Below are 16,497 nucleotides of genomic sequence, written 5' to 3'. Positions count from 1 at the left end.
AAATAGTTGCACATAGACTTTTAAAAAGGGCTAAAATAAACACCATGCTTGTTGGAGCAACATCTCCAAATAGGACTTAGCCAACAATTTCTTTGAAAAATTAAAAAGAACACTTATATTCTATGTCTTGAAAGTGGCAGTTATATGCTCTCCCCTTAATTGGGTGACCAAAAAGCCAAACCCACTCTTTTTATGCTTTCTTTACTTCCAAGCAATTAAATCCTTTAGAGGGCTTGCCTTCCCAAGCTGCCTTAAGGGGGCCAGTGAGAGAGGAATGACCTAAAGTGGAAATGGGCTAATACCGAGTCTTTCCAATCCACTATAAATAAATTATGTTTGTGATGAAAGTCCCAAACAACATGTGCTGATAAGTTCATACCGACACTATGTTTCCCCATAAACCTTATGGAGCATAACCTCTATAGGCTGGGAACCTTCCATATTTATAAAGCTGAAAGTGTCATATGTATGGCCACATGACTGGAAGCCTTTACTAAAAACCATTTGTTCTAGTTGCCAAAATCCTTCTAGTTGTTGGCACAGGAGGTCAAACCTCTGAAGCGGCTCACATACATATGGTTCTTAGTAGAGATATAAAGTTTTCCATATGGAGTTTTCATGGAAACTGATGCTTGGCTGCCCCAAAGAAGTGAGTGCTTGCTTATTGTATCATTAAGATTTTCTTTTTCATTATTTTCACCATGCATCTTTTCACAAAGTTCTCTTCTCTTGTTTCTTGCAATGGTAAAATTCTCTTGAAGTGCCTAAATGATATCCTGAGCTGCCTTCAGATCATCTTCAAGTTTGATGTTTTTCAATTTTTCTGTATCATAGTCTGAGAAAGCTGCTTCAAGTTGTTTCATCAGATTTTCCATCTCTACCAGTCTCAAGATCTTCCTGAACTTGTTAGGCTTCTAAAAATAGAGGACTAGGCTTTGATACCAGTTGTTAGGATTCCCACAGATACTGAAAGGAGGGGTGAATTAGTAGCTAACTGGTGATCAAAATTTCTTAACTTAAAACATGTAGAGCATATTATAACAGTGTATCGGTAAGCAAGAAATAGTGCAATGAACAAAATTAAAAGCAACCACATAAGAAACACACCATAACACAATATTTTAATGAGGAAACCCAGTGTGGGAAAAACCTCAGTGGGATTTGTGACCCACAATATTCACTTACTGGCCAATAAGAGAATATTACTTACAAGAGGGGCCTGCACATGCAGGAAGGCCAAGTGCCTAGAGCTCATTGCTCAAATGGGAAGTCTCACTGACTTACAATGTGGATTATACAAATCCAATAACTTGTACTGCTTTACAATAGCATCTTCAATGCCAGATTCAGTACTAGTTTTTGCTCTCCTCTTTACATATACCCCTTAACCTATATTTCGCATAATAGGTCTGCCTAATAATTTTTCTTATCCATATGCCTTATTTATAAAATGTCCTACAATGACTTCTTATATATATATAAGTCATTTTACAATGATATCAAGTCGGCTTACAAAGTTTTTCAATAATAAACAAAATATAATATATCCAAAATCTTGTCAGCCACTGTGCCGATATGCTTCCTTTCTCTATGCCGGTGCCGGTGTTCTGAGTGCTGGTGTAGAGTGTGTTCTGCTAATGCCGGTCTAATTCCTTGCCAGTGTCATAGGATTGTAAGGTTTCCATCAATGAAAAAACCTTCAATCACCTACAACGTCTCATTGGAGTGTGCATATGCCAACAATCTCCCCCTTTGGCATTGATGGCAACACTCATGAGAAAATTTCAAAAGTGTATCCAAAACTTGTGATTGAAAAACTGTTTCCAAAAATGTGTTACCAAAAACATATAAGAGCTCCCCCTGAGTAGATGAGTCTTCTATCGGTTATTTTCTCATACTACTACTCCCCCTTTGGCATCAATGACAAAGGTTGTCAAGATGTCAATAGAGTTGTAGTTTTCCGCTCTACCCTTGTAGCTAGTTAGTTACCAATTGAAAAAGATGTACCAAAATCAAGTTTATACTCTCCAAAAACTTCTTACTATCTTTTATTGCTACCTCTATTCTATGAACTGTACCGGTGAGGTGCTACATATACTCTGTCAGTGTTCTCTGTCCTTGTACTAATGTCTCGGATATTTCCTTCTGTAATGATGCTAGATAATCCAATCTTGAACTCAGTCTTAGTCTTAGATTCTTAGCCTTATCTACTATTCTCTCCTTTTCTCTTCCTAATTTGAGTAACTCTTCCTCAAAACTTGTTATCTTGGTTTCAAAAACTGATAATGTATCAGGTGAGTTAACAAAATTGTCAGCAAGTTTATTGATTTCATCCTATATCTTGCTCATTTTCTTATCTATGTCAACTATCAAAAATTTTGTCATGCAAACGTCTTTATATAGAGTTTTGTATTCCTTTATTGAGTTGCATAGTTCCAGTAGAAGTGTGTCAAATTTCCTATTAAACTTCTTTATTTCATCCTCAAAGAATTTTTTTTTTCTTTTTCCAACTTCTCCTTAAGTGCCTCTTCGTTTATTTGCTCAGTAGTCACTATGTTCTCAGTGATGTATTTAGTCAAAGTGTCCAATTATCTTAAAGAATACTTATTTTTTATGTTATAGTTAGGAGCTATAATCTTCAAAACTAGAATTGTATCATCTATAGCTTTATAAACCTGTGAACTACAATCAGTTATCCTTTTGATGGAGTCCAAAAGTACCTCAGTTACATTTGTAGATTTGAATGTTGTAGAAGTGGAAACAACATTTTGAATTCCACTGGTGGGAGCACTATCCTTGCTAGTAGTGACCTCTGGTAGGTCATTTTGTGTTTCCATTTCTTTTACCAGTGGTTTGCCTCATTCACCAGTTGCCGGTGGCACTATTTCCACATGAATCTATTTTTGTTGCTATTCTGGAGCCTATTGCTTTGTCTGTTTCTCTGACTATTTCCCTATCTCAGTCTAAGTTTGTGTCTCTACCTGTTCTCCTATGTTATCATTTGCCGGTTTCTTTTGTGTGTTATCAGTTTGCTCAGCTACAAGTGGCTCACTATCCATTTCAATCTTACCAGCTGTATCTTTGTCTACCACAATGTGTATCTTTTGTGTATCAACATCCACTATATATAAGACTTCAGGATTAGGATTGACATCCTCTACATCCATACTTTAAACTATTGGTTGATCTTCTATAGTTGTTGTTACTAGTGGAGTAATCAAAGGAGGTTGGGGTAAGTTGTCTTTAACTTTGATACTAGGTGGTCCACCAACTTTACCTTTACCCTTGTCTCTTTCCTTCTAGTATACCTTTATTGGTTTGGGGTTCCTATATTCTTCCTGTTTTTCTTTTTCTACTAGGAAAATATCCCATGCATTTTTTGTGTCCTCTTTTACCTCATTGACTCTTCCAACCATTAGTGCAATGTGCCAATGTGCAGTAGAAAATACTGATTGGTTGGCTTCAACAATTAAATCATCTATTTCTTTAGGTGAGTTCATTGGCTACACAACAAGTAGCTTTTCTATCTTGATTTTCTTGTCAAGTTCTACTACTACTTGTCTCCTTGCTTCCAGTCTCCTAAACAATTCTTCAGGTAATTCATCTACTACTTCCAATAAAAACTTCTTATACATGTCCATGTGCAGTATAACACTATTTTCTATTTGTTCTTTTTCATCTATAGTAAAAGTATCATAGAATTTCTTTACATTCTTTAGTTTTCCTTCCTCTATAATTTCATTTAGCAATTTGTCAAGAGGGGCCATGTCTTGTTGAGTCCTCTTCTTCTTATTAGGTGTCATCTTTTTCTTGGGTGTAGTCTTCTTTACCGGAGATCTCACTGCTTGTTGTTTCTGTCTTGTTCTCCTAGGTGAGGGTGTGGTTGCCGATGAGGGATCTCTTTTCCTTACAACTCTCTTGAAAGTTGCTGGCATGTCATTCTCTGAAGAAGTTGCTACTGGTGATATGTGAGTTTCAGGCTGTAATTTTGCTAACTCATCCTTAGTGATGCTAGTTTTCTTGAGTACATATTCTTTAATAGCCTTTGTCTACCTACATCCTCTTCTCACAATTGCATCAACTTTCTTTACTATCTTTCTGGATTGAATTTCACTTACAATCATTTCAACATTAACAAATATTTCTTCCTTTGGTTCTTTGGGTGCTTCCAGAAGGGCTTTAGCATATGTTTCAATGATAAGGTCATCTATCTCGTAACCCATCACTGTTATCCAAACTTTCCTAGGGATGACTGCTTCCATCTAGATCTCATCCTTTTTAATCACAAAACAGATTTCCTTTTTGTATTTGTTCACAATTTCTTGTGACAGTCTGATTCTTTTCTTCATTTTGGCCTTAAGTGCTTGAAAATAGTCTTGGATATTTTGTTCCTTATCTTCTCCCATATTGTTGAATAGTTCTATTAGCTATTTACCTACTGATATATCAAATCCAAGTTCTTTGTAGCCTATACCAGGAACTTGTTTGGTTATATGTAGCATCAAGCATACTAGCAGATTTCCAAACCTAAAAGTTCCTTTCTTATCCTTCTTAATCTTGCCTAGGTTGACAATTAACTCATCCTTCAACCACTCACATACATCAAACTTTACATTATCTGTGATCATGTCAAAAGCACTCTTAATGCATAAACTTGAAACTGAATTGAGTCTATTTGCATGAGTTTCCTTATACCCTAATATCATGCTGATAAACCTTACATTGATGTCGGTTACATCATTGACTCTTAAGGACCTTTTATCAGATGTAGCACCAGTTAGCTTAGTAACTAGGTCATTTGAGACCTTCTTGGTTTTGTCTGGCCTTTTACCGGTTGAGGGTAACCTAGTCACTGCTTTGATAGATTCCTTGGTAATTTTATGAATTGCATCTAACCAGAAAAATTCTCCATGTACCCTACTTAAGACTATCGTAATCACATCCTTGGGAAATTCGGGAATGCTAGGGATCTCTGTAAATCCTAGGGTTTCAACAATTTTATGTTCATCTTTTACATTTCTGGATTCATCACATATGACAGATTTAAACATGGTTTTGATTTCTTCATCTCCTAATTCTTGTATGTTGCAATGGATGTATATTCTGGGGTCTTCAGCATAAACAACTCCTTTTGGAATTTGGGAAAAAGACCCTATATTGTCATCTTTCTTTGCTACTTTGGGAACTAATTGAAATACAGGCCTAGGGCATTTTATAACCTCGACTACAGTAGGGTTTTCTATATATTCAAGTGAAAAGGTGGATGCCATGGTGATAAATACCTTTTTCTACCTTAGGATGGATGAATTCTGAAATCCTTTACCTCTTCACTTTGAAATTCCTTTGCTCTAGAGATTTAGCGCTCTTCAAGTGTTTGAATTCGCAGTGAAGTGAAATGGAGCTAAAACCACATATTTATAATGTTTATTTCACCATCTACCACATTTAATGCATGTTGGCTAAGTAATCACTTAACATGTCTACCAATATATAAGTATCTTTCAACTTCTCATCTTTAACTGAGGTAATAATAGTACATGTGTCATTAGATTGCCAAAACCCTCTAAGAAACTTTCTTCAATTTGATGAAGAACTTCCTACTGGTGGAGCACTACTCTATCCTACCGATGGAGTAATACTTTGTCCTACCAGTGGAGTAATACTTTGTTCTACCGATGGGGTGCTGATTGGTTCTACCAGTGGAGGAGTATTCCAAACATTTAGATCTACTTTTCTAATCCATTGTTTTGAGAATTCTTGTTTTACCTCTTCAACTTTTTCTTTCCCTTTCAAGCTAGCACTTTTGTTGTCTGTTGGTGATCCTTTACTTCTACAGAATTTCGCAATATGTCCAATCTTGTTACAAGCATAACAAGTCACATTATTTTTCTGAATAGCCTTTCCATAACCTATGCTGGTTTGTGTTTTGCATTGATTAGATAAGTGCCCAAATCTTCCACAAACATAACATCTTACATTCATTTTGCAATTTTTAGAGTTATGACCAACTTTATTGCATTTTGAACATTGACTTGTCGGTGTGTTGATGTTCTAATAATTTTTAGATCTACATTGATTTTCTCTATGACCATACTTATTACAGTTAAAGCATTTTCCATTGAATTTATAAGCATTTGGTTGTCTTACCAGTTTGCTATGATCTTGTGTATTTGTAGTACCAGAGCTTTCACCAACTTCAAAGCCTAAACCATTATTGTCACCATTTGGTTTCTGATTCTTTATCATGTCATTAAGTTCTTCTGAGCTTTTCTTGAATTTCTCCTTGTGTTGATTTGCAGCTGCCAATTCTCTTTCCAGGATTTCTTTCTGTCTCATGAGTTCATTTGAGTTATTTTGTTTATGCAATAGATCTGTTTTCAATAAGTCATTTTCATAACCAAGTCTTGTGTTTATATTTTCAACATCATTTAGTCTTCTAGTCAATTCCTCTTCATTCTTTTTCCTCTCTTCAATTTCTTTGCAAAATCTCATGGTCATATCCTGCATCTCATTCTTTGTTTCCATGTTCTCTTGCTTCAGCTTGCTTATTGTATCATTAAGAGTTTCTTTTTCATTTTCACCCTGCATCTTTTCACAAAGTTCTCTTCTCTTTTTTCTTACAATGGTAAAATTCTCTTGAAGTGCTTGAATGATATCCTAAGCTGCCTTCAGATCATCTTCAAGTTTGATGTTTTTCAATTTTTCTATATCATAGTTTGAGAGAGCTACTTCAAGTTGTTTCATTAGATTTTCCATCTCTACCGGTGTCAAGATCTTCCTCAAGTTGTTAGGCTTCTAAAAATAGAGGACTAGGCTCTCATACTAATTGTTAGGATTCCCACAGATACTGAGAGAGGGGGGTGAATTAGTATCTAACTGGTGATCATAATTTCTTAACTTAAAACATGTAGAGCATATTATAACAGTGTACCGGTAAGCAAGAAATAGTGCAATGAACAAAATTAAAAGCAACCACATAAGAAACACACCATAACACAATATTTTAACAAGGAAAACTAGTGTGGGAAAATCCTCGGTGGGATTTGTGACCCACAATATTCACTTACTGGCCAATAAGAGAATATTACTTACAAGAGGGGCCTGCACATGCAGGAAGGCCAAGTGCCTAGAGCTCACTGCTCAAATGGGAAGTCTGACTGACTTACAATGTTGATTATACAAATCCAATAACTTGTACTGCTTTACCATAGCATCTTCAATGCTAGATTCAATACCGATTTCTGCTTTGTTCTTTACATATACCCCTTAACCTATATTTCGCATAATAGGTTTGCCTAATAATTTTTATTAGCCATATGCCTTATTTATAAATGGTCCTACAATGACTTCTTATATATATGTCATTTTACAATGATATCAAGTCAGCTTACAAAGTTTTTCAATAATTAAACAAAATATAATATATCAAAAATCCTATCAGCCTCTGTGCTGGTATGCTTCGTTTCTCTGTTCTGGTGTCGGTGTTCTGAGTGCTGGTGTAGAGTGTGTTCTACTGATGTCGGTGTAATACTTTGCTGGTGCCATAGGATTGTAAGGTTGCCATCAATGACAAAACCTTCAATCACCTACAATGTCTCATTGGAGTGTTCATATGCCAACAACACCAACATTGGAGTCAAACAAACTTGTAAATTGTCAAATGCTTATATCACTTTTAAGTATCACCTTAAGAAAAGAAAACCCAGTTATAAAGCTACTTAGAAAAGGATAATATTCTTGTATATCAATCCCAAGATCTTATTGAAACATAGGACATTCCTACACCATTTTCATCACTACCTATGTGGCTATGGTATAGAGTTTGATGGTGAAATTTTGCAAAGATGTGCTTTTCAACATAGAGACGCTTTATTCCAATGAACAAAAAATAGCGGTAAAACCAACAAGGCATATCTTCCTAAACTAATAATCACCTATTGACTTTGTCCTTTGGGAATTTCAATAACTTTGAAGTAATCACATGCCAGTTTGGACTAGAGCCCAACACGAACAACTTAGAAAACAACAACAAATGGAGGAAGAAGATAATCCTATATTCCAAACTTTTGGATTTACCATTGTTGACGAAGAAGCAGTCAATAGCACCATTAGAGACCTTGAGTAAGATTTCAAATTTGATAGGCTAATGGAAAAATGGTTGGCGAAACAAAAAGAAAAATATCTCTTGATGTTGGCAAAATCTAGAGCTAAACTACCACAAGACTTTAACATAGAAAGCTTGAAACAAGATGTGGAGACAAGTAACACCCAAAACACAGATGAGACAAATAATGAAGATGTGAACAAAGAAAGCATTGAAGAAACAAGGAAAGAAAGGGATGACAAAAGAAAAGAGTGTAGTGATAAGAAAACTCATGAATAAACAAGGAGAAACTATGTGGATAATCCATTGTCAAATCTTACTCAACAAATACAAACTCTACAACAACAGATACAAGACATGAAAAATGGAACAAGCTCCAAGAAGTATTCAGTAGAAGATATATGCCCATATCCTTTTGATAAAAATCTGAATATGATACCATTTCCATAACATTGCGAGATTCCTAAATATGACAAATACGATGGAAAATATGATCCTTAAGACCACATTAGGGAGTTTTGTACTATGAGCATGGAATTTGCTCATGATGAAACTTACCTTATGTGTCTTTTTCCTAGGAGTTTAAATGGACAATCAATGGAGTGGTTTTCAAGATTACCGTCCAGAATCAAATCTTTTGAAGAACTTGTGAATAGATTTATTTCACAATACTCCTACAATATAAGTAATGAGATAACAATGTTGGATCTATGCAATGTTAAACAAAAGAATGGTGAATATTTTATGATCTTCTTACAATGATGGAAATGCATGTTTAATAAGTATCCCTGAGATGTACCTGATCAAGAAAAGGTGGACATATTTATTGATAATCTTATCAGTGAAATGAGTTATCGACTAAGGATGCAATGTCCTCCCTCTTTTGCCAAAATGATCGAGAATGGTTTGAAAATAGAGAATGCAATGGTCAAGAAGGGAGAACTAAAACTTTACAATAATTCATACAACAACAACAACAATAACAACAACAACAACAATGACAAACCCAAGTTCTAGTCAAAGAATAGGAATGTCAGCAATGAAGGGAATGATGATAATAGTACCACAAAACAACAACAACCAATTTTTAATCTATCAAGTCAAATCCCAAGCAATAACAATCCAAAAAACAATAAAGCCAAGTCCTTTTTCTCCAATCCATGGAGAAAATTCACAAACATTGGAGAACCTTTAGAATCATCTCTAAAAACTCTGCTTGCCAACAAATTGATTGTTTTACTAGAAGCAAGAACTATGAACCACTAGTCAAGCCCAATTGGTGGAATGAAAATCATTTTTGCAATTACCACTAAAATAAAGGACACCTAACAAATGATTGTTAGAGATTGAAACACCTTATCCAAGATCTAATCGATAATGGAACTATCATAGTGGATAGCCATAAGACAAATGAATCACACTTGGCTTTCAAAACCCCACTTCTAAATTATGACAAAGGTGAATCATCCCAATTAAAAGATGACAAAGGAAAAGCCAAAGTGAATTATACTTATACATATGATGATGTGGTAAATGTGATCATCGTTAATGAAAATCTATCTTAAACATTTGTGCATTAAGTTTTATAAAAGCTTTCGGATATTCAGAAAATGCAGTAGACCTGAAAAAGAAAATAACCATCAAGGCTTATGATGAAGTAGAATGTTCTTCTAAAGGAACTATTATACTACCAATAAGAATAGGACCTATGGAAAAGGATATATTGTGTCAGGTTTTAGATTTCAACCTCTCTTACAATATTCTTCTAGGATGACCATGGATTCACAAGATGCAAGGAGTTCCTTGTACATATCATCAATGTTTAAAATTTCCTCATGAAGGAAAAGAGATCACTACAATTGTAGATTCCAGTCAATATTGCAATAATTTGAAGCCAACACAAGATACAAGAGTTCCACACAATAGAGAATTAGTATATCCTACCAAAGAAATTCAATCAAAGTTATGGGAAACTTTTGAAGAAAAGCTGAAGTGAAATGATGAAGGAATGGGAAAGTATTCTTTGCAAAATTTTCCACTTTCCCCTAATTCATATGGAAAGCCTACAGATATTCAATTAAAGACATTAGAAAAATCAAAACATATGTTTAAGGGAACATTTGTTAGTGCTGAACTCTTGAAAAGGAAAATGAAGACAAAGACATTCTTGGTTGGTTGTACAAGGATGAAGATAAAACTATAGCAATAGTAGCAGAAGTCAATATTCCCATAAAACAATATGGCAAAGGATATGAAATCATGCAAAAATTAGGATATGAAGGAAAAGAACCAATTGGTAAGAAACATCAAGGTATTTCAGAACCCATTTGTCCACACTCGCAATCCATAGAAGATAAATCTAGGCTAGGATATCTAAAATCCAATCAAATGTGACATAATCATCAACAACACAAATGGAGAAGGAAATTAGCTTCTAAAGAAGAAAATTGGCAAGAAAAGCTACATCAAGTGGCCAAAATAGTAACCAATAAACAAAAAAAGCAAGAAGAACATGAAAAGAAAGAAGAGGAGATTATCATCAAAGGTGAAGAAAAATCTTCTCAACAAGTTCTGAAAATACAAACAAAGGCAAAATCTAAACAAGATATTCCAGAAGTAGTAAAAATAGAGATGACAAAAATCAAAGAACTTTTTGCACCATACAACATTCCAGTATGGTATAGTGGAGTAATCTTAGATCATGATTTAGAGATAGATTCCAATGAGTATGAATGGGGTCTAGATGTCTTATCTACTACATCAAGTAAGGAACACAATGAAGATCAAGTAGCTACCATGAAAGAAGACTTGTCTATTGCAAAACAAAAGATAGAGTTAGAAAGAAGGCAAGAGGAACTCAGAACTCAAAGAAAAGAGGCATATGCAAAGAGAAAAGGGAATGACAAAAACAAAGAAGTAATGCCACAAGAAGCATCTAGAAATACAAGATTTTCATCAAAAGAGGAACAAGATGTATCTAGATATCATAGAACCATAGAAGAATTAAGAGATAGTCAAGTTGGATTGACTATTAGTCCAAAAGAAGTTGAATTTGAAAGGAGACAAAATCTAGCAAAAGAATCCTCTTTATCATGTACACAAGTATGTCAACTCCTAAATACAAATAAGGCCAATCAAGAAAGAATTTGCAATATCAAAGATGTGCGTGTGGATATAATCCATTCATTTAAGTGACAAATGTTAGTTGAAGAACCACTTGAGTGTGAGCTACACAATGCTAATATTAATTTTGTTAAGACTAATTTGGAAACACTTGAGAAAGACAATTCTCAAAAACATTTAATCTATGAGAGTACCTATTCTAAGCCAAATTATGATCATTATGTCATGAACGTTGAAATACCTAATGATGACAGTTATTATGATTTACCCCTTCTTTATCCTAAACTAATTGATTGGGATAATTTAGACAACCTTGAACTAAATGTCTTTTCTAATGATCATGACTTAGTCATGTACCTTAGTGCTATTGAACCCATCCATCCTAAGATATCTTCCATTGCAGAATCAAGTGATGTTTCTCATTTTAGCATCCTAAAATTGTGACACTTGCAATTTCGACCGCATTTGGGTCTTCACGATGGCAATGCAACACTGAACTTGAATGGAGACCCCAAAACTTGTTCATGACATCAAAAACTGCATTTTTCAGCACCCTGGCCTGATCCTCCTTGCACCCTGTTGTCCCTGGAGGTGGGACCATGGTGCCCAGTGCCCTAGTCCTTCAGGACTAGGGCACCCAGTGCCCTGGTCCTCCAGGACCATGGCACCCAGCGCCCTAGTCCCTGGCCCTATTTTGGGCCCGGTCTCTTATGGGGCTTCAAGTCTTTAAGTTTGTAAATTGGAAAATAATCTTCCTAGGTCGGCCTAAGGTTGGAAAAATCAGTCTTTCAACCCTAATTGACAAGTATATAAACTACATTTCCTCTCCCATTTTGGAAGATGGAAAAAAGGGCGGAAGCAATACTCAAACATTCAAACATTCAATCATTCAAGCATTCAAGCATTCCTTCAAGCAATTGAGCATTCTAAGTCTCCATTCAAGGCTAAGTGTTGCATTCAAGACAAGGATTCAACCATTGAACAGGAGATCATTTACAACATACAACAACATTTACACCTTCGCATGTAAGAATACAAACATTCTTACAACAAGGTACTAGTACTTGTTTTACATTACAATCATTTACATTTATAACATTCTCATTTCTTGGTTAATTCCAAAACTGGGGTTTGACCTAAGGGAAAACCCCTAATCCCTAACCCCCCAATCATCCTCACTTTTTGTGTGTAGGTTGCAGGTACACGGCTGTAACTGAAGATCTGGAATCCTTGTGCAGAGACAAACAGATCCCCCTTTGTTTTGCGGATTTTTCGGAGGACCGTGTGCATGCCGGGCGCCATCGTCCTGTCAACTTTCACTCAAATTTGTAGGAAAGCGTCGTCTCGACATTTTACTACTAATTCCAGGTCCACAGCTTCATCCTATATTCCTATCTCTATTTATAAGCGAATCTTTCTTACTTTACATGCATTCCTAGTTCAATCATTCTATCTACATTCTTTACAAAAGAGGGTAGCCTTGTTGTCTTAACCCTTGAAACTCATTTAGAATCTAATCTTACATTGTGTGGGATTGGATCTTGTGGGTTTTCAACCCCTCTTTGAATGTAAAGTCTCCCCTAAGTGAAAACCGTCAACCCTAGTGACCCCCTTTCTCTCTCCTCGAAGTGGTGGGGGGAACACTTAGGGTTCGCTCGTGATTTTCCGCTTTACATTTTGGTGAACCCAACGTGAACATCCTTTCTGATTATTCATGGTTAGATCTGAAAATTGGATGCCTTGATTACATTTCCATGTTTGATCTTTTACAAATTTTAGAGGTTAATTGCATAAAAACCCTAAATTTTCTTTTTAGTAATTAAGCTTGTGAAATGTTTAATTATTAATGCTTGTTTCAGATCTACCCTTCTACTGCAAATTATCAATCCATATTTGTGCTTTAATTCTAAAAATTAAGTGGTTAAGTGTCAAAACCCTAATTTTTAAAACCCTCTTGATTCAACCTTTGACTGATAATTTCACTGATCAAAACATCTCCAAATTAGCTGTAACTTTGGATTCCGCAATAAAATCATGATATCTTTCATCCCTGAAAATTTGGAAAAAAGTTGCGAGGACTGTGTGCACCCAGAGCACCATTGTCCCCAACATTTTTTTCGAAATTTCGAGAGCTAGATCTTACTGTATTTTTCTGCTAAAATCTAGAATTTTGGCTGATTTTATCAATTCTAACACTTTCAAAATTAAAGTCAAAGTTGGTCTAGAGATCTCTTGGATTAAGGCTTCTAATCATTCAAAAATCGTTGAAATTGAAATTTTGTGTCAAAATTGTGCTTCTTACTGTCCTAAATCTGAAAAGTGTGTTGGCATTCATTCAAAATTTCAGTGCTTTATTCAAATTTTTTGCAATTTATGACTTTTGAAATTAAGTGTTTAATTACAACAACTTTGATTTCCGCTTTCAAAATTGAATTTTGCATGAAATTGAGTCAATTTTTAAAATTCTAAACTTGCATTGCTTTTGGTATTCCCTCTAAAATCATAAAATTCAAAATTCCAGTTTCCCTCTCTTTTTCAAAATTCAAATTTTGCATTTTTCAACAATCTTGGTAGGGTTCAATTTTGAGATTGCAACTTTAATTTGGCCTATCTACAAATCATAAAATCACTCAATTTTTTCAGATTAGCTTTAAAATCATCATAACTTTCATCTCTGAAAATTTCAAAAAAAGTTGTGAGGACCATGTGCACTTCATTCGCCACAGTCCCTGACATTTTTTCTGAAATTTTTGGAGATTGTCGTGATTGCATTTAACAGCTTAAATCTAGGAGATTGGCTGATTTTATTGAAATTTGCTACCTCTAAATTCAAAATCTTCTCTCCCTCTCTAGTGCATGAGTTGTACAACAATAAGCCCTACTTACACTATTCCCGTTAGACAAAGCCTTAGAATTAAGTCTTTCCGAGGTTTAATTACTGAGGAGATGGAACCTAATTTGAATGGCCTTTTTAACAAGGACATAGGTAATTCCTCTAATCCCCTTAATGATGAAGAAGCTCTCCATGAGGTTTCTGTAGAACAACTTTTGAAGTTGGATAACCAATTTGATGATTTTCAGCAATGGATGTCTCAAGAGTATCCCGATAGTCAAGCTCTTTCATTAATTGAGGGTCTAAAACGTATGGTTCAAAGTGATAAGAATGGAATTGATATTTTGCGTGGTATTGCACACATTGTGGATTCAAATGTGATGCCTATGAAGAGTTGTGCTGAAACTTTAGGTTATACACAACCTCCCACTCAAGTCAATCATTCTATTCCTTTAACAACCTCTATTGCTAGCATACCTACCTTTACATAAAACATAATGACTACTTCTATACAAGATATTCCACCTATGATCACTAGTCATGGGGGCAATCCTTCCTCTTCAATTAACCCTCTTCCTTCATTCAATCTGACTTCTTCATTCATTCCTTCAATGAGTGTCCCTACTACATCTCCACAAATGAACATGATGCAAGGGGGCAATTCATTTAACCATTCCATTCCTCCTTGTAGTGCTCCTCTTTTCCAATCATCTCCTATGACTAACTATCATAGTGTCCCGCCACCTTATTCTCAATCAATACCCTCTTTCAATAACATAATACCTCCATCACAATCTAACATGTCTAATATGAACTCTTCGACTGAAGCGACCATTAACAATCTTGCACAAACTGTCTCTTCTTTACAGCAACAAATTGCCTCTATGAATCAATCTAAGTTTAGTGTGCCCACATTAGATGTTGCGAGCCCACTTTCTCTTGACATTGTTCGAGCTATCCCTCCTAAGCATGTTGAACTCCCACATTTGGAGCTTTATAATGGTAAAGGTGATCCTCTAACACATGTTAAGACTTTTCAAAAAATATGTACTGATTTTGCTTATGACCAAAGGTTGCTTGCAAAATTGTTTACTAGGACATTAAGAGATAAAGCCCTACAATGGTATTGCTCGTTGCCTTCTTATTCTATTACTTCTTTCGAACAACTTGCAAATGCTTTTATTCAACAATTTCAAAACAATATAAGTCCTAAAGTTACTTTGATTGATTTAATGCATTGTAAACAAGGTGTTAAAGAAAAAGTGACTGATTTCATTGGTAGATATAAGCATTTGTATGCTCAAATATCTTTTCCAGTGCCTGACAATGATATTCAAAGAATCTTTATTTCTAATTTACAAAAAAATATTAGAGAAAAACTTCTATTTTCTGAGTTTACTTCTTTCCAACAGTTGTGTGCAACTCTTCACAATTATCAACTGACTGTGAGTCAAATGGAACAAGCAAATCCTATGGCTCTGAGTGATAAGGGTGATAGTAGTCAACAACCATTTGGAAAGTTTAAACTGAACAGAGAGTCCGTTAAATTCAATGAAAACATCATCAACAACAATGTGAATGCAGCATCAGGTGTGCCTCCTATTTCTAAGTTTTTCAAGAAAGAAAGAAAGTTTACTCCTTTGAATGAATCATTGCATAGTATTATGAATAAGTTATTGGAACAAAATGTGCTTACTCTCCCTCCTGTAAAGCAAATTGATCCTACAAAGATAAATTCACCCTATTTTGATAACAAATCTTTTTGTCAATTTCATCGTCAACCTGGGCATGATACTGAAAAATGTTTTGCTTTAAAGGGTAAAATTCAAGATTTGATTGATAATAATACTATCTCTGTTTCAGGAGTGAATGATAAAGGCAATACATCTGTAGCTCCTCCTAACCAAAATCTTAAGATTTTTACTGATCCATTACCTTCTCATACCTCTAATGCGATTGAGACTAATAATTCCTCTTTCTCATCTAATGGTCCTATGTCTATGACTCCGAATGTGATTAACTTTGTAGAGCAGCAAGAAAACCCTAAAGAACCTTCCATCACATTTGATTCTAGTGAAACTATTAGGGCACCTGATGGTCCTTTATACATAGTTGCAAAAGTCAAGAATACACCTTGCCGTGGAGTGCTTATTGATCCTGCTTGCATGGTTAATGTTATTACTGAAGAATTTCTTTTTACTTTGCAATTGAATCAAGTGATCTATGACAAAACAGATGTGATTGTGAAATTATTTGATGCATTTTCTTCTCCTACAATTGGTTCTATTACATTACCTATTGAAGTCCATAACAAATCCCTTGATGTGAACTTTGCTATTATTCCTTCGTCTGAACAATTTCGTGTGAAGCTAGGCTATCCTTGGCTATCTTCCATGAAAGCTATTGCTTCTCCTATTCATAAATGTTTGAAATTTCC

The sequence above is a fragment of the Cryptomeria japonica genome, chromosome 11, assembly GCF_030272615.1.
Source record: "Cryptomeria japonica chromosome 11, Sugi_1.0, whole genome shotgun sequence".
NCBI lineage: Eukaryota > Viridiplantae > Streptophyta > Pinopsida > Cupressales > Cupressaceae > Cryptomeria > Cryptomeria japonica.
Note: the sequence above shows the minus strand (reverse complement) of the source record.